Consider the following 16,822-nt stretch of genomic DNA (forward strand, 5'->3'; position numbering starts at 1 on the left):
AAGAATTTTTTGAACATTAAAATTAATATTTTGGGGAAAAATTTTTCAAAACACTAATATTGTGCTTTCAAGAACTATGAAAGGGGGAAGTGCTTTCTTATGACTTAACACTTTTGACATTGTCAAGGAAGCTATACGTACTTATAGTTGTCAAAACGGGTAGCCCGACCCTATGGGCCGACCCACCTTGACTCACTTTAAAAGTGGGCCAACCCGACCCGACCTAGTTTTAATTTTCTCAAAATTTTTCTGGCTCGGCCCGGCCTACCACGAGTTGGTGGGTTATATGGGTCAGCCCATCAACCCACCAAAAAATTTAAAAAAAATTATCAACAAAATTTAAAATTTAAAATTAACTATAAATTAACATAATAATTATAAAATTAGCATCATTAATAGTCATAAGTCATAACTCATCATACAAAATTAAATAGAAACTATGATAAAAGTCCAAAATAAACAAATTTCAATGTCCCATATTATACATAATTAACTATAAACCATAATCAAATTTCAATTAAAAAAAAAGTGGGTTGATGGGCTGTCTGGCCCATCACGAGTTCAACCCGGGTGAGTCGGGTGAAAGTGGGCCGGGTTGAAATATATCCACTTACTAAATTTTTTATTTATTTTGACTCGAGCCAGCCCATTTTCAAGGTGAGTCCGGTTTGCCCACGAGTCACGACCCATTTTGACGGCTCTATATGCACCTACAATGTTGTTGCACATCAGTTCTCGAATGCATGTGAAAATCAAAAGAGGAGATGAAGAGGTTAATAGAGTAAAAACTGAAAGGAGATGAAAAATATAGTAATGTAAAAATTAAAAGAATTAAAACTATTTGTTAAAATAGGTGAGAACGGAGTGTGAGAAAGACCTTAAGAAAAAAAAAGTTAAAATTAAATGTCAAAAAGTGAAAAATAAAAAATAGAAAATAAAAAAATTAAGAATATTTTAAGAATTTATTTTTAAAAAAATAAGAAATGTACTTATAATATATATATATATATATATATGTATATTTTTTTTTTCTTTTCAAAATATTTCAGAACTTTTCTTTTGGGTTCAACTTTTTTTTTTTGTCTTTGTTTAGATTTGAGCATAAACCTTTGTTTTTTATTTTAATTTATTTATGTTGTTTGCTTATTTTTACACTATTTATTTTGCTACATAGATATGTCCCATATACTAAGGCTTCCTTATTATTTATTGGTGCAGTTAGACTAAGCCGTATAATATATATTTTTTTATTATTTTGGATTAATTGTTAAGTCTAAACAATCATATGTTCTAAGTACAATTAAATAATTTAAAGGAGATTAAATAATTTCAAATTAAATATGTCAAATCTTTTTTATTTTATATGAATATTACGCACAAAAGTTAATTTATCCTTTAAATAAAATGAATTAATTCAAGAGTAACACTTCATTAGTACCGTGCTTTCAGGAATGTTGGTTAAGATAGTTTAGTCAACTCCAACAGTTCATTTTAAACATTAAAATGCTTCTATAAAATTTATATTAGTTTAAGAATGGTATTCAATTATACAGTGCTTTGGGAATTGCTGGTTGTGACAATCTGCTATAGATTCCAAAATTCTCAAATTTAAAATTTTAAATTATCTCCATTAGTCCTTATTATTTAACTAATGCACTAATTAAGATAGTTAATTAATATTACTTAATTTTATTTATTTTAATTAAAAATGATCTTTTTTCTATATCATTTTTCATGAACCTTGATATTAAGAATAGAAAAAAATATTAAAAAATATAACTACTATTAAATTAAGATAATTTTAGAGATGATATCATTGAATAGAATAAAATTTATTTATATTTTGATTTATTATTACAGAAATTTTTTTGTTTATATGTATGCACATGGATGTATGTGTATCTGTGCACTTAAGTGTGTGTTTCAAAATATTTAATCTTTGTAGTTGATTCCTTTTTCCTTTATTTTATCTTTTAAATGTTTTTGTTTAATTTATATAATTTTGTAATTTTGATTCCAGTATGGAAATAATAAATTTAATCCCTAACATGTCCTTAATAATATTATAGAGATAAATATGCACCGATACTCTCTTTAACATTTTCTTTCTAATATTTTATTATTGACTATAATTTATTTAAAACTTTAAACTCTAAATTCTAAATCCACAAATATTTGAGATTTTCAATCAAATAATAAAGAAAATATTGGTATAATAACGTTTGAAAAAATATAACTAACATTTTTCTATTAAAGAAATTTGGTAGGAGATAAAATTTACAAAGGTCAAAATTTTTCTATTAAGAAATTTGGTAAGAGACAACTAAGAAATAACATATCTCGCATTTACAAAGGTTAAAATTGTCTTAAAAGCAAAATTTAGGAGATCAAAATTAAAATTTAGTTTATTAAAGTATTTTTTTATTATTTTTTCTTTCTATTTTTATTTATCTTAAATGAAATATTCTTAAATCTACAATATTTCATTTATTTTTTATCTACTTTATTTCTCAAAAAAATTTCATAAACACAACTAAAATAGATTTATTAGAATTAACATAACAAAAAGTTAGAAAAATAGACATGAAGTCGACATTCAAACTTTGAAACGGTAAAATAAAATTAAAAAAAAGTAAATTGCATTTCCTTTTAAGAGATATGAATATTATTTTTTTTTTCTCTTTAAGTTATAAATTACAGTCATTTCTCTTGATGGATTCCAATACATGACAATTTATCCATTTTTTTTTACGTTTTTGTTGACTTTCATTATAAAAAAGATAATTATCAAAACATATTTTACACTAACATATTTTACACTAACATCTTTTAACAAATGTAAATATTAGACCTATGACACCCTTTACCCTAACATACATATACAATAATTATAAAAAGATATTCTTGGACTAAATAAATCTTTTAAATTAAAATCATGGTTCCACTGACATGAGAGTAGATAATTCACATTCGTAAACATAATCATAATCATAAAGTTGAAGGTTTTTCAAAACAAAAGAAAGAAACTAAATTCCCAAACTAAGCGTAACCCTGATGTCACATATTCTATCAGAGCACTCCCAACTGAAGCCTAAGCCTCATCACCAACATTCTCATGTTGATGATCACCTGCAACACAATTTAAACACATACAAGAACAACAAGGGAGTGAGAAACATCTCACTCAGGTTTAGATGCAGAAATAAGGTTAGATAACACGCACACAACAAACATATGTCACAAGCACAAATCACATGTAAACAATACACATACACAATCAATATCATATGCACACTCATTTATCATGCAATGAAGTCATAGACTTGACTCATAAATGCATGCATATGGCGTCATACGGAAGTTTCACATTTCTCATCACTGGCATGCTGCTACATTTGTGAGACCCCCTTCTGATTTTTCTTCTTTTCTTCCACAAGGCCCTACCCTCTCCCTCTCATTTTTGAACTGAACCCTTCTTTTTCCCTTCGTTTGAACTCAAGGTGGTGGTGCTGGGTTGTGAGGTGTGCTAGCTGGTGTTGGGTTCCCCTCTCCTTCCTCCTGCATTCAAGCTCCCTAGTTTACTCTTCTCTTCCGCTCAAGCTTTCCGGAGCTCGGAATTTTCACCCGAGGTAAGGGAAGCTAGTAATTTTGTTTCTTTTTCGCTGTCCTTGACTGTGGACGAGTTCTATAAACTCATTAGATGCTTGTTGGTGTCTGATTCATGGCTGGAATTGAAAGAAAGTTTGTTTTCTTTGGGGTTTCTGGGTTGTTGAGAAATTTTGGGGAAAATCTTTGAATTGTTGTTGCATGTTGAAAAAGGTGGTATTTTTGGACTCTTGGATGAAATTGTAGTAAATTGAACCGATTGCATGTGGGGTTCTCTTATTATTCTACAGATTTTTGAAGAGTTTTTCGAAAATGGTTGGCTGCTGCTGAGCTTCGCGCTGAGCGCGGTTCTTCGCGCCTGGGCGCGTGGCCACCAGGAGACCCCTTTTGGCCAAGCTCGCTGAGCACAATGATGAGTGCGCTGAGCGCGCTTGAGAATGTGGGTCTCTGGCTAGCCCGCGTTGGGCGTGACTTGGACCGCGTTGGGCGCGATACCAGTTGTGGCAGGTTTTGGTTCTTCTTTTGGGCGCTGAGCGCGCCCCTTGTCGCGCTGGGCGTGAGACTCCTTAGGAGTCTCTGCCTTGTGGGCGCTGAGCGCAATTTGAATTGCGTTGGGCGCGAGACCAAGGGAGGTCTCTGCCTTTCCCGCGCTGGGCGCGGGTTTTGGTGCGTCGGGCGCATGAGACTCCTTGAGTCTCTGCCCGGCCAGCACTGGGCGCAAAGACTATTGCGCTAAGCGCGAGATAGTCTTGGGTTCTCTGGTTGAATCCCGCTGGGCACGGGCACACATGCGCTGGGCGCGCTGGCCCCCTAGTGCTCTCTGGTTGCGCTGCGCTGGGCGCAACCACGTGTGCGCCAGGCGCGGAGATGGGATGATTATGTATGAAGTTTTGTGCTGAGTTGAATTGAAATAGAAGGTTATGAAATGATGTCTAGCAGATAAAGTTATTATTGATATTAAATTGTATCTGATGAATGTGTTGAGAAGTGGTGTTATGTTGTAGCTGATTTGTTGAACTGTGAAGTTGATATGTTGAGTTGTACGTTTGTGTTGTGTTGTGAGTTGATATGTTGAGATGTATAAGTTATGTTGTGTTGGAATATTGATGTGAGTTGTTGTAGGCCGCAAGGCTGAGTTGCTGTAGGCCGTAAGGCTGAGTTGTTGTAGGCCGAAAGGCTGAGTTGTTGTAGGCCGAAAGGCTGAGTTGTTGTAGGAGATCTCCGAGTTGATATGCGTGACGACGCATTGCATTCTTATTGATGATAATGTTGAAAATTGATGGAATGTATGTTGATGAAGTGTACATAGTCGTGTTTGTTTCTTTTTTTTCTTAAAAATCTTTCCATATGCTGTTTTTTTTATGCTAGCTTACCCTTTGTGTTTCCATGTGGTTGGACTGCTATGATCGTACTATGTACGGGAGCAGAGCAGGGATAGAAGGTGGATAGCGATGAGTCGGCAGCTGATAGATGGAGCTGACATCTAAGAATGTTTTGTTTGTTTTAGTCACTAGGCATAGTGACTTCTGATGTAATTCTTGTTTTACATACCCTAACTCTAGTCGGATTCGGGACATATGTATATACTTATATTCTAGACTCTATATTTATATACTTTTTCTATTCTGTCTAGTGTTTCCGGTGTGTTTTGTTGATGAGTGGAATGGCCAGCCGGGTCGTTACAACAGTAGCATACCTGGGGGCACGTTCATTCATGAATACATCACTGGTGACCCAAGGTACACCTCGAATAACTTGTTACATCACTGGTATGTGGCCTAAGCGACACACCTAGAATAAATCATTTCATCACTGGTGACCCAAGTTACACCTGGAATAGCTTGTCACATCACTAGTATGTGGCCTAAGCGACACACTTAGAATAAATCATTTCATCACTAGTGACCCAAGGTACACCTGGAATAGCTTGTTACATCATGGGTATGCGGCCTAAGTGACACACCTGGAGTCAAATATGCACATGATGCATGTCACACATTCACTATTTCATTGACTCAACATTTCACTTATTACATCTCTTCATATCTCATGTCACATTATCTCATAACATCATATCACAGATCATATGTTCACTCTTCACATTCTCACGTCATGTTCACATAGTCTCATACAAGGAATTTCTCGTAGTCATATCAAAATAGTACATAAACCATACCAAGAAATTATCCAACATCATACCCATTCAATTCGCAATTCTTAATATACGAAGCATAAATGTCATAGATTCAACTTCATGGTTTCACGCATTTTCTACAACCAACTGTAACACCCCGAATTTTCTACTAATATAATATTAATTATTATTTATTTTTATATTTATGAAGATTATTTTTTTATATAGTTATTTTAGTTAATTAAAGGGGTTTTATAGAATATTGTAAAGGTTTGTAATAATTTAAATTGTTTATGAAATTTTTATAAAATTCTGTTTTTCTTAGGCCGGAACGAGCTATTCCAAAAGTGGAACGGGCCGTTCCAAACAATGAAAACAAATTATTTTTGAAGTAATAGAACGGGCCATTCCAAATGGTGGAACGGGCCGTTACAAATTAGTAAAAAGGCCCATTTGGGTTATTCCAGAACGGGCCGTTCCCAAAGTGAAACGGTCCGTTCCAAGATTCTAAAAATGCCTAAATAGTTAAGTTGGAAATGGGTCGTTCTACTTATGGTCAATTTGTGTTAAAAGGAACCCCAGAACGGGCCGTTTTAATTTTAGAACGGGCCATTCTGATTTTTGAAAACGGGCCGTTCTGATTTTAGAACAGGCCGTTCCAGTTGAAAATTTTACGTATATTTGAAGGGTCCAGAACGGGCCGTTCCGGATCTAGAACAGGCCTTTATGGGTACCCCTGAATGCCTATAAATAGGAGGCATGGGGGTGAAAAAAATTATAACTGACTGAGAAGGTGAAAACTTAGAGAGAGAAAGAGAAAGAAAGAGAAAGAAAGAGAAAGAAAGAGAAAGAGAGAGAAAGAGAAAGAAAGAGAGAGAAAGAAAAAAAGGGAATCCAGAGGAATAAAGTAGCAAGGTCCTGCTCAAGTTTCAGCTCCTACTTATCCAAGTAAGGGGGGGAGTGAGAAACCTCGCTCGGGGGTGTGGGAATAATTGTTGGATAGTCTGATTGTCGGATTTGCTCCCAATCCCTTGCATAATGCATGTTTCTAGGAACATGCAAAGTATTAATGTGTTATGTTTTATTTTCTGTTTGCTCTACTTTGTTCCTTGTTGAAAGTAATAAATGAATATGTAATTAATGTTAAAAATAAATGTTTTAATATGAATAAGAATGCTCTCTGTGGATTCTTGTGTGGACCTTTTGAGAAACAATTATGACATGACTATGTGAAATATGCACAAATGAAATGAGACATAAGAATGGACTATTGAGACTTGAGACAAGATATGATTATGAGAATATGAAAAATGATGACATGATGTACTAAATGAAATTCTGTAATAAGTCAAATGTTGAGTCAATCAAATAATGAATGTATGACATGCATCATAAACACATATAACTCCAAGTGTGCCGCTGAGGCCGCATACCAGTTATATAACCAGGTGTACCATAGGGTCACCAGTGATGCTAACAAGGTGTACCTTAGGGTCACCCACGACGTAACATGCTAACAAGGTGTACCTTGGGTCACCGACGACGTAACATGCTAACAAGGTGTACCTTAGGGTCACCAGTGATGTAACAAGCTATGAGAAATATGAAACTTCCGTATGGCGCCACATGCATGCATTTATGAGTCGAGTCCATGACATCATTGCATGATAAATAAGTGTATATGTGATATTGATTATGTATGTGTATTGTTTACATGTGACTTATATTTGTTGTGTATGTGCTATCTAACCTTTATTTCTGCATCTGAAACTGAGTGAGATATTTCTCACTCCCTTGTTGTTCTTGTATATGTTTAAATTATGTTGCAGGTGATCATCATCATGAGGATGTTGGTGATGAGGCTTAAGGCTTCAGTTGGGCATGCTCTGATAGGATGTGACATCAGGCATAACTAGGCTTAGTTTAGGATGTTATTGTTTTAAAAGCCTTAGTTTTATTTTCTTTTGTAATTTTGAACGTTCTTGATAAAAGATCAAAATGTGCATCTTTGTCATATTATTTTTATTACATGATTTGAAAGTTATAAATTAATTCTTAACTAGGAGGCACTGCCACCTTTGCTAGAATTAATCTATATTTTCTTTTATATGATTTCTTGAGTTTTGATACTTACATGTTGACTTTTTATGATTTATGAGTTACGAATGTGAATCTTCTACCTGATGATATTTGAGACAATTGTTTTATCCATGAAAGATGTTGTCAACTATAAAAGATTTTATTTACTCAAAAAGAAAAAAAAATATTGTTTACATTTATTGTGTATTAATGTTGGGGTAGAGGGTGTTACACCAACCAGTTAATATAATATTTTAATTATTCAAAACACTTTAACTATTATCCAAAACATGAATCCATCATCAATTTTACATATAATGCCTCAAAATTCATCCAAAGATCATATCCATAATTTCACTTCATAAGGTTTCCCACAGGAACCCACAAAGTACTATAATTCATATAAAAACTTATCTATTTTCAAAATTAATCACATATTCATACATCACATCCAACAAGGAACACGACAGAACAATCAAAAGCCAAAATAGAAAACATTCAAAAATTTCCTGTTTCTCATAAGGTTTCCCGTAGGAACCCATAAGGCACTCTAATCCATATCAAAACATATCTATTCTTGAAACTGAACACATATTTACACTCAACATCTCATAAGGAATGTAACAGAGCAATCAGAAAGAAAAACAGAAAACATTCATATTTTGCTTGTTCCTAGAAGCATGCATCAAGCAACGGATTGGAGGCCAACCCTGCTACCCAACAATTATTCCCACATTCCCGAGTGAGGTTTCTCACTCCCCCCTTACTTGGATAAGCAGAAGATGAAGCTAAAGCAAAATCTGGTTGATCTCCTTCTCTTAGTTCTCCTTGGTCTTCAGAGAGTGTGTTTAGCAGCAGTGTTAAAGTCTGCTATTTATAAATATCAAAAGTGGCAAGAACGGTCCGTTTCGGATCCAGAACGACCCGTTTTGGATCCTTTTATCATGTGTTAAATTCGCATCTAGAACGGCTCGTTCTTAAACCAGAACGGCCCGTTTTGGAGTTGAGTTTAACTCATAACGACCATGTTTGGAATGACCCATTCTTAAACCAGAACGGCCCAATATTCCCAACTAGGGTTATAGGCCTTTTTTGTGGTTTGAAATGCCCCGTTCTAATTTGGGAACGGTCCGTTCCCAACTAGGGTTTATAGGCCTTTTTAGTAGTTTGGAACGGCCCATTCCAGTTTGGGAGGTTCTGGGCTACTAAATCACCCTTATTGAGCTTTGGGCCTTCATATAATTTGTGAAAATTGGAGTGTTACAATACCACCTTTTCTTTTTATGTCAAAATAAATATTTTTCTCCCTTAACAAATTTAATCATGTTACACCTTAACAACTTATTCTTAATTTATATATTTAATTAATATTTTAAAAATTATTATGAAATTTTCTAAAATTAACTAATTATATTTAAAAAAAATATAATTTTCATTATTATCTTTACAAAAATATTTTTAAGTTATATATCAGTATATACATATATAATTAATACTATATAAAAAATACTATTTTATTTAAATATACATATACATATATATATATATATATATATATATATAAATAAGTGTTATGGTATTAATTATTTTATAATAAAAAAATATTATTTAATTGATGTTACTATAATACAATATTTTAATGATATCCAGTGTTTTATGATAAAATATTATTTACTATACTTAATTAATGCAATACTAAAACATGTATATTAAATATATATATATATATATATTTAAATAAATATATTAATATTAAAAATCTATTATTAAATGAAATATAATTATTAAAAATTTTAATATATATATATATATATATGTTAATTATTATTATATATATTATATATTTATTGACATGTATACAAAAGTATACATAGATAATTTATTTTATATAATTTTTATTATTTTTATAATTTTAATCAATTAATTTAAATTTAATTATATATTTTATCTTTGATCAAGTGAAGGAATGATAATGAACTAAAAAATAAAAAAATATTTTTATGAATAATTAAAATAAAAATATAATTTTTCTGAATAATTACATTAAAAATATTTTAAATTTTTTTTATAATAATGATTTGTTAACAATATTAAATTAATATAATAAGAAAATAATAGTAAAATACTCATATCATTATCTTATAATTTATTTGATATTTTAATATATATAATATTTACTTCAATAAAAGAAGGAAGTATAATTTATGTTAAATAGACTATATTGTATACTTTAATATAAGATAAAAAGAAAGGGTAATATTCTTATATATATGTGAAAAGAAGAACGTAATTTATTCAAATAAAAAATATAAAGACAGCCTAAATAATTTTCTTACAGTGTCCAACATTAATTGACATGTGATATCGATTTCAAAGGTCAGATGAATATTTTATTCTTTACTATAACGTACTGCAAGTATATAAGTGGTCCCCTCGAATACCTTTAGTCAGTCAAATTGAGAAATAAATTGTAACTGTGTGATTTTTTTTTTAATTACATGAAAAAAAATACCTGCGTTGTGATCTATTCCCAGGGCACTATTTATAAGAATATATATAATTTTTTAGACTAAAATAAAAATAAATTTTGATGAAGACAACTTTATTGAATGTTCTTGATACAAAAATATCTCTATGTAAATAAATAAAAACACTATTTACTATGAATGTGGTTAAAGATATTTTAAAAAATGTGATATATATATTTTATGTGAATTGTACAAATTAAATATATTTAATAGTTTTTTTTTAATTTATATAAATAGTTTTATTTACTTGTATATAGGTTCAAAGGAAGTACCTTTTTATTTTCTTATATCGTCGTCTCTTTCTTCTTGTAAAGCTCATTTTGAACTCTTCCAATTCCGATGACAAGAATGGAATAGAAAGTGTTTGTGTGGCTACTGTTCACGGTTGACAACATATTGCTCTAAGTTTGATTTATACCCGAACATCAAATTACACACGTGGTCTACACAAGAACAATCACATAATAATAAAGGATTCTTTTGGTTTAACTAGTAATTTCAAATTCAACTATTAAATGTATAGTTGCATCAAATACTTAAGAAAAAAAAACTTTATCAATTATAAAAAATTTACTTGACTCGAACAGATTTAGCTCTAACATAGATTATTGGTATGAACTATAAACAAAAAAAAATGTCTACTCACATGAACCCACTCACTCAAATCAAAAGGGAAACTATACATCACAAACCTAAGGAGTGGGGGCACAGACAAATAGAATTGCACAAACCTTAGCTTTAACGTTGGGCAATCCAAATCATGGGAATTTGCACTTAGACCGTAACTCACACGAAGTTGGGACTAGTCAACATCTCTAGTCCACCAACCCACGTGATAGTGGCTAAGTTCGGTTTATATTATATCATTTTCATCTTTTTTGCACACAATCTTCCTCCTATCCTTGCCATGTTTGAGGATGATGCCGAGTTATATCAAGGTCCACCAAGAATGGAAAAGGTACTAGTCTTCATTCAAAAACCACTCAACAATGGAACCGAGAAATCTCTCTCTTTCTCAAGAAATCAAATGAACCCTTTTTCTTAACTTCAACACAATAAATTAAGGGTAAACAGTCTCTTAAGTTTGATGGTTGATCATTGGATCGATGTATATACTTTTACTTTAGTTGTGAAGTATTTACTTTTTATGGTGAAATTTAGTGAAGAAGAAAAAGGAAATCCAAACCCCGTTGTATTATGAATCATGATTACAAGGTGGAAGGAGAAGCTAGTTAGCAAAGAGTTGAAGGTTTATAAAGAGAACCATTCTTTTGATCTTACGTGTTTGCTTATTACCTGAACTTATATATATGGTTGGTGTTTGACATAAAGAGGCACCAAAATTTAGGTTGTCAACTATTTAAAATACACATTAAAAGGAGAAAACTTTGAAGTAGATAGCTAGAAGAAAGATACTAGATAATTAACACAAGGCTTAACACACTTGACTTGTACAATTTCTTCAACTTGCTTCATCATTTGGGCACCCTTCCACTTAGGAAAACAAAATTAACCAAAAAAAGTGTTAGCTAGCCATTAAAACTACCACAACAAACAAAAATGAAAGAAACACAACACCACACAAGTTGTGATGAAAGAATTAACCTTGAGTAGTGCATGGTGATTAAGAGGAACAAATTGTTTTTGGGGTGTTGCCTTTTGTCCTGAAAAGTGGATGAGATTGTGTGAGTGTGTGTGTGGATAGAAGCCATGAAACTCAGGATGGATAGCGCGAGAGAGGATCAAGAATGGAGGGAGAGAAGAAGACCATCCATGGCGCTATCCCTCCTGAGCTTTACAGATTCTTCCACACTAAAAAACAAGAGCACAACAGCAGAAGAAGGAGCTAATGACCCTTTTAAAAAAGCTAGCTAGCTACCATTATGTGACATTAAATGCTTCTGATACATGGTGGGGAGGGACGTAGCAGAGGTATTTATAGAAGCAGAGAAGGGGACGTGGGAAAATTCAGACACAAAAATAAAAGTTAAATGTGCTTTTACATTATTATATGCTCTCCATTCATTTATAAAATTTTTCACTTTTATCTCACACAAATGTTCTTGTTAAACCAACTTGCTTCTTTCTCTCATGCTAACTTAGCCATGGTGGCATCACGTGACGAATTATGAAAGATGTTATATCGTACAAGCGTTTGACATGTTAGCCAAATTTTATTGATCCGTGGAATTGAAAATTAGTACCCAAGAATTTACGATATTTACACACCGTACTTAACTAATTAAACTTGACTTTTTTAGCATTATTGGTGCGAAAAATTGACAAAAGGATGGATTTAATCTAATATAAACATTCTAAGAGCTCATTCGTGTGCTTTTGGTTTTAAAATCTAAATTTTTTTAAAACAAAACACTATAGACTAAAATGGAACTGAAATAATTGTTAAATCAATTTCAAATCGTTTTCAAAACCAAAATAAAATCTGAATTTGGTTATTAATTTTAAAAATTCTCTCACAACATTTGGTAATGACCCTACCCATTATCACTATTTATAGTTACTACTACCAACTTTGTCATTACCACAATCATTATTTTTACTATCATCCTACAATTACATATTATTACCATTATTTTTTTCTAAATCAATGCTTTTGTAATTACATAAACTCGCTCTTAAACTACTTTTAACATGATAGGAGACTTTTAAATTGAGTTTATTTTGAAACTAAAAGTTAAAGCGAGAAAAATAAAACCCCAAGCGTGTAGTTCAGCGGTAGGGGTTGATCCACACTTAAGTAAGGTCAGGAGTTCGAATCTAGGTCCTGTCTTGTGTATGCAGCCGCGTTAAATCTTGGGGCCAGCTATCCCACCTTTTGAGGTGCCTCCAACCTAGCGAGGTCCAGGAACGAACGAGAAAAATAAAATTAATATTTTAAAAGTTAAAAATTAAAACTTACAACTGGGTCATAAGTATTAATAAGTTATTGTTTCAAATGGTATTAGACTCGATTTTCTTAAATAAATTCTTAAATTTGAATCTTGTAATTTAAATAAGAGACTTTACTGAAAAATGATTAATCAGATTTTTTAATAAAGATTAGTCATCAATTAATAATTGCTTTGTGACAATATTATGATTAAAAAAATTGGATCCTAAGTTATTAAAATGTAAAAAATTTAAACTTTGAAAGATAAAACTAAAACAAAATTAATTGAAATGGGCAAACAAACGAATATTTTATATGAAGGAAAGCAACCCACTTCCTCCTATTGAATCATGTAAAAAGCTTCACTATTTACTACTATTAAGGAGTACCAAATTGACATTTTTTTTATCAGGTGGTTGCTTGCGTAGATGGGTGGGTCTAAGTTTTTTCCAATTTCACTATGTGTCTTGCTTTTGTCCTTTGAATACCCCTGCCGACTACAATAGAGTCCATTCTTTCCCTCTCCATTGAAAAATACGTACGGCTTGCAACTTTGAATTAAATTATAATTATGATCTCGTTTCAACTCCCAAATCAATTCTTTATGAGGATCACTTGCATATTCAATTTTGGGTAAACAAGATAGTTTCTATCAATTACTCTTCTTCATGTCCTGTGCTTGTTCCCTCCTTTTCATGAATGAAATCCAATCATCATTTTTTTTCACCACTTTACTTTTGAGATATATAATTGAACACTATTGTCTCTTTAAGCCCCCTTCCCCTTTTCTATATTCAACGTTTTTCTTCTTTTTCTCTTGCTGCGGTGCATTTTTCTTAAGGTACATAATTTAGGCTGCCACAATATTACTTTAACCATCTTCACTTCACAAATATATATATATATATATATATATATATATATATAATTGTCAATTTTGTTTCTTTAAATGTATTTCAATATGATGTTAATTTTTGAAACTGAGAAAAAATTAAGTTTTTAAACATTTTTAGGATTTTATTTGTGTTCTTAAAATTAATATTTTTTCTCTAGTCCAATGACTTAAGTGATAAGGATATCACATGTTTAGGGATAAAAAAAAGTGATTAATCTTAGTAAGTATAACAAATAAATTTGAATTCGTGGATATTTATTCGATTTAATTTATTTTTGATAAGAAAAACTTAATTAGACCGGTACTGTTTAGATTTTTTTAATTAGATAATCCTATTTGGAAATGTAACTCCCTACCTAGTTTCATACCTGCCTTTTTTTCTTCTTCAATTTTTTGTTACAAAATAATATATATATATATATATATATATATATATATATATATATAATTAAAGTTTAGATGTTATTTTTATTCCTTTTTATAATCTTTTAAGTGATTGGAAAAATCTTAAAAGACTTGCTTAAGCGAGTAAAGCTCAATAGGCCTACAGCTGAAGACATATGAAGGACTTGAAAATAGAAGGGTCTGAGAACTCGCATAGAGAAAAAATTAGGTTTGTTTATGGGAGAAAGAGAGAAGGAATAATGTATGAATACCGCTTATTACTAGAATAATGTATGGATTATTAGCTAATATTAAATAATCATATTTTAATACAAATCATTTAATTAACTTGGTCAAGGAATTGAAATTTTAATTAACATAAGAGTTATGATTAAAATATATTTGTGAGTTGTTGGATTAACAAGAATTAATACCGAAATTGAATAATTGATGGATGCAAGTGAGGAAGGTTAGTGAAATCAACCTTTACATTCTTTAATCTTGATTTACAACAAATTTTAATTGTTTTATTAGATTGAAACTCTAAAATGATACTTTTAATTTATGCATCTCAAACCTAAATTTCTTATTTTCCTAAGTAGTACTAAAATTAGATTAATTGATTATTATACAAGTTCATGTGAATTCAATACTTAAACTCTTGTTCATTTTATTACTTGGGATAATTGGTATGTTTGTTAAAATTCTAACAATGAAATTAGCTCATAAGCTAATTGGTTAATATAAAATGACATGTTTATTGTTAAATCAAAAAATGATTTAAGATTCCTTAAAAAGATTTGTTTTAATGTTAATAAACTTAAGCATTTTTATTTTGTGAATATACATGTTTATAAGACCATATGACAAAGATGATAGCTAAAGATGATTTTGTATAATGATATGCTTGATAATTATAATATCCCAATTTTTTTGAAATAAAAAATAAAGTTTTTAAATAAAATTTATAATATAGGCTTAATTAAATTATTTAATTAAGTTTATAATATAAAAATAATGTTTTTAATAAATAAAATAAAATAGAGTTTAAGAGGTGAGTTAGAGAAAAGTCTTTGGGTTTGAACTCTTAAGTCCAACCCAGAGTCTTATAAAAATAAGTAGATGAGGGGTTAAGTTAGATAACACATCAATTTTCAAAAACACTAAGAGTTTCTGCAGATAACACATCATAAAGAAAAAACAATGCAAATGGTACATGGTAATCTAATGGATCTGAGTTGCATTGTCATAAAGCAAGTCATAAAGGAAACTTGACAGGAGAGCATTGAGGAACGCGTGGAGTAGTCTTGGACTATGAAGAATGTACCATTGCATTGAAGATCATCATCTAAGGTAAAAGGGGTGAGAATGTCTCTTTCATGGGCACATATGAAGGGTATGGGTAGTGAAGCGATCCCTAATCCTCTTAAAATGTTAATTGAATTATTGTGAATGCATATTTTGTATGTTTTGAATTGATCTATCACACCTTGTCTTGGTAAATTTGTAATTTGCGATGATTGATTCGATTGGCTTTGTGTGTTTGGGGTTAGGATTGGATGTATGATTTGAGAATTTAGTGTGATTTGTTTAATTCTAGAAGTTCTAGCATGGATATTTAGGTGATTTCTCTATACTTGATTAACCAAATAGCGTTCCATTTGTTCTGTTAGAAAGTATACTTTTGAGGCTATAATTTATACTAAAAAATTATATAAAAATGTTAAGAAATGACAGTTACATGAGTCGCAAGATAAATTCATCATTCTATGCACGAAATGTAACGTCTGCAACTATCAAGCATTGTGAGGACCCTTAGATGACCAAATTAAGTCTCATGATCTTCATAAAGGTTGTAGCCTTGGTTGTTATTTTTTCAATGACTAGAATCACCTAAAATAGATATCAATAACTCAAGTTATGATCAAATTAGTGAGTGAAAGTCAAGCTTTTAGAATTCACTAGTGTAAAAGAGGTATTTTATGTATGTTATTTTGGGATTTTTACGTAAGAAATAAGTCCGACGTCAATGCGGGAGACCTAAATTTACATTGGGTTATACTACCGACGTAATATTATGTCAGGCTTCCTCCATGATCGACGTAAAAAAGTTGTAAAACTAACAAAATAACAGTAAAACATTTACGTCGGACTATGCCATGTCTGATGTAAATTTACGTTGGATGTCTTACTAATCGATGTAAATTTACGTCGTACATGGCATAGTCCGACGTAAACTTACGTCAGACATGGTATAGTCCGACGTAAATTTGTGTGTTTTTTTAGATTTGCTTTACTTTTTGATA

The 16,822-nt window shown here is 31.1% G+C and overlaps 1 long non-coding RNA gene across 1 annotated transcript; it reads right to left on the reverse strand.

Moving 5' to 3' along the window:
- Window positions 1-10,732: 10,732 nt before the first annotated feature.
- LOC114915156 (uncharacterized) lies at window positions 10,733-13,662 on the reverse strand. The gene is made up of 2 exons (XR_003803082.2): window positions 11,953-13,662; window positions 10,733-11,841 (listed from the first exon to the last, which is right to left on the reverse strand). It is a non-coding gene; the product is annotated as an uncharacterized LOC114915156 (long non-coding RNA).
- Window positions 13,663-16,822: the final 3,160 nt, after the last annotated feature.

Source organism: Cajanus cajan, chromosome 3 (assembly GCF_000230855.2).
Source record: "Cajanus cajan strain Asha chromosome 3, NIPB_CcT2T_4, whole genome shotgun sequence".
NCBI lineage: Eukaryota > Viridiplantae > Streptophyta > Magnoliopsida > Fabales > Fabaceae > Cajanus > Cajanus cajan.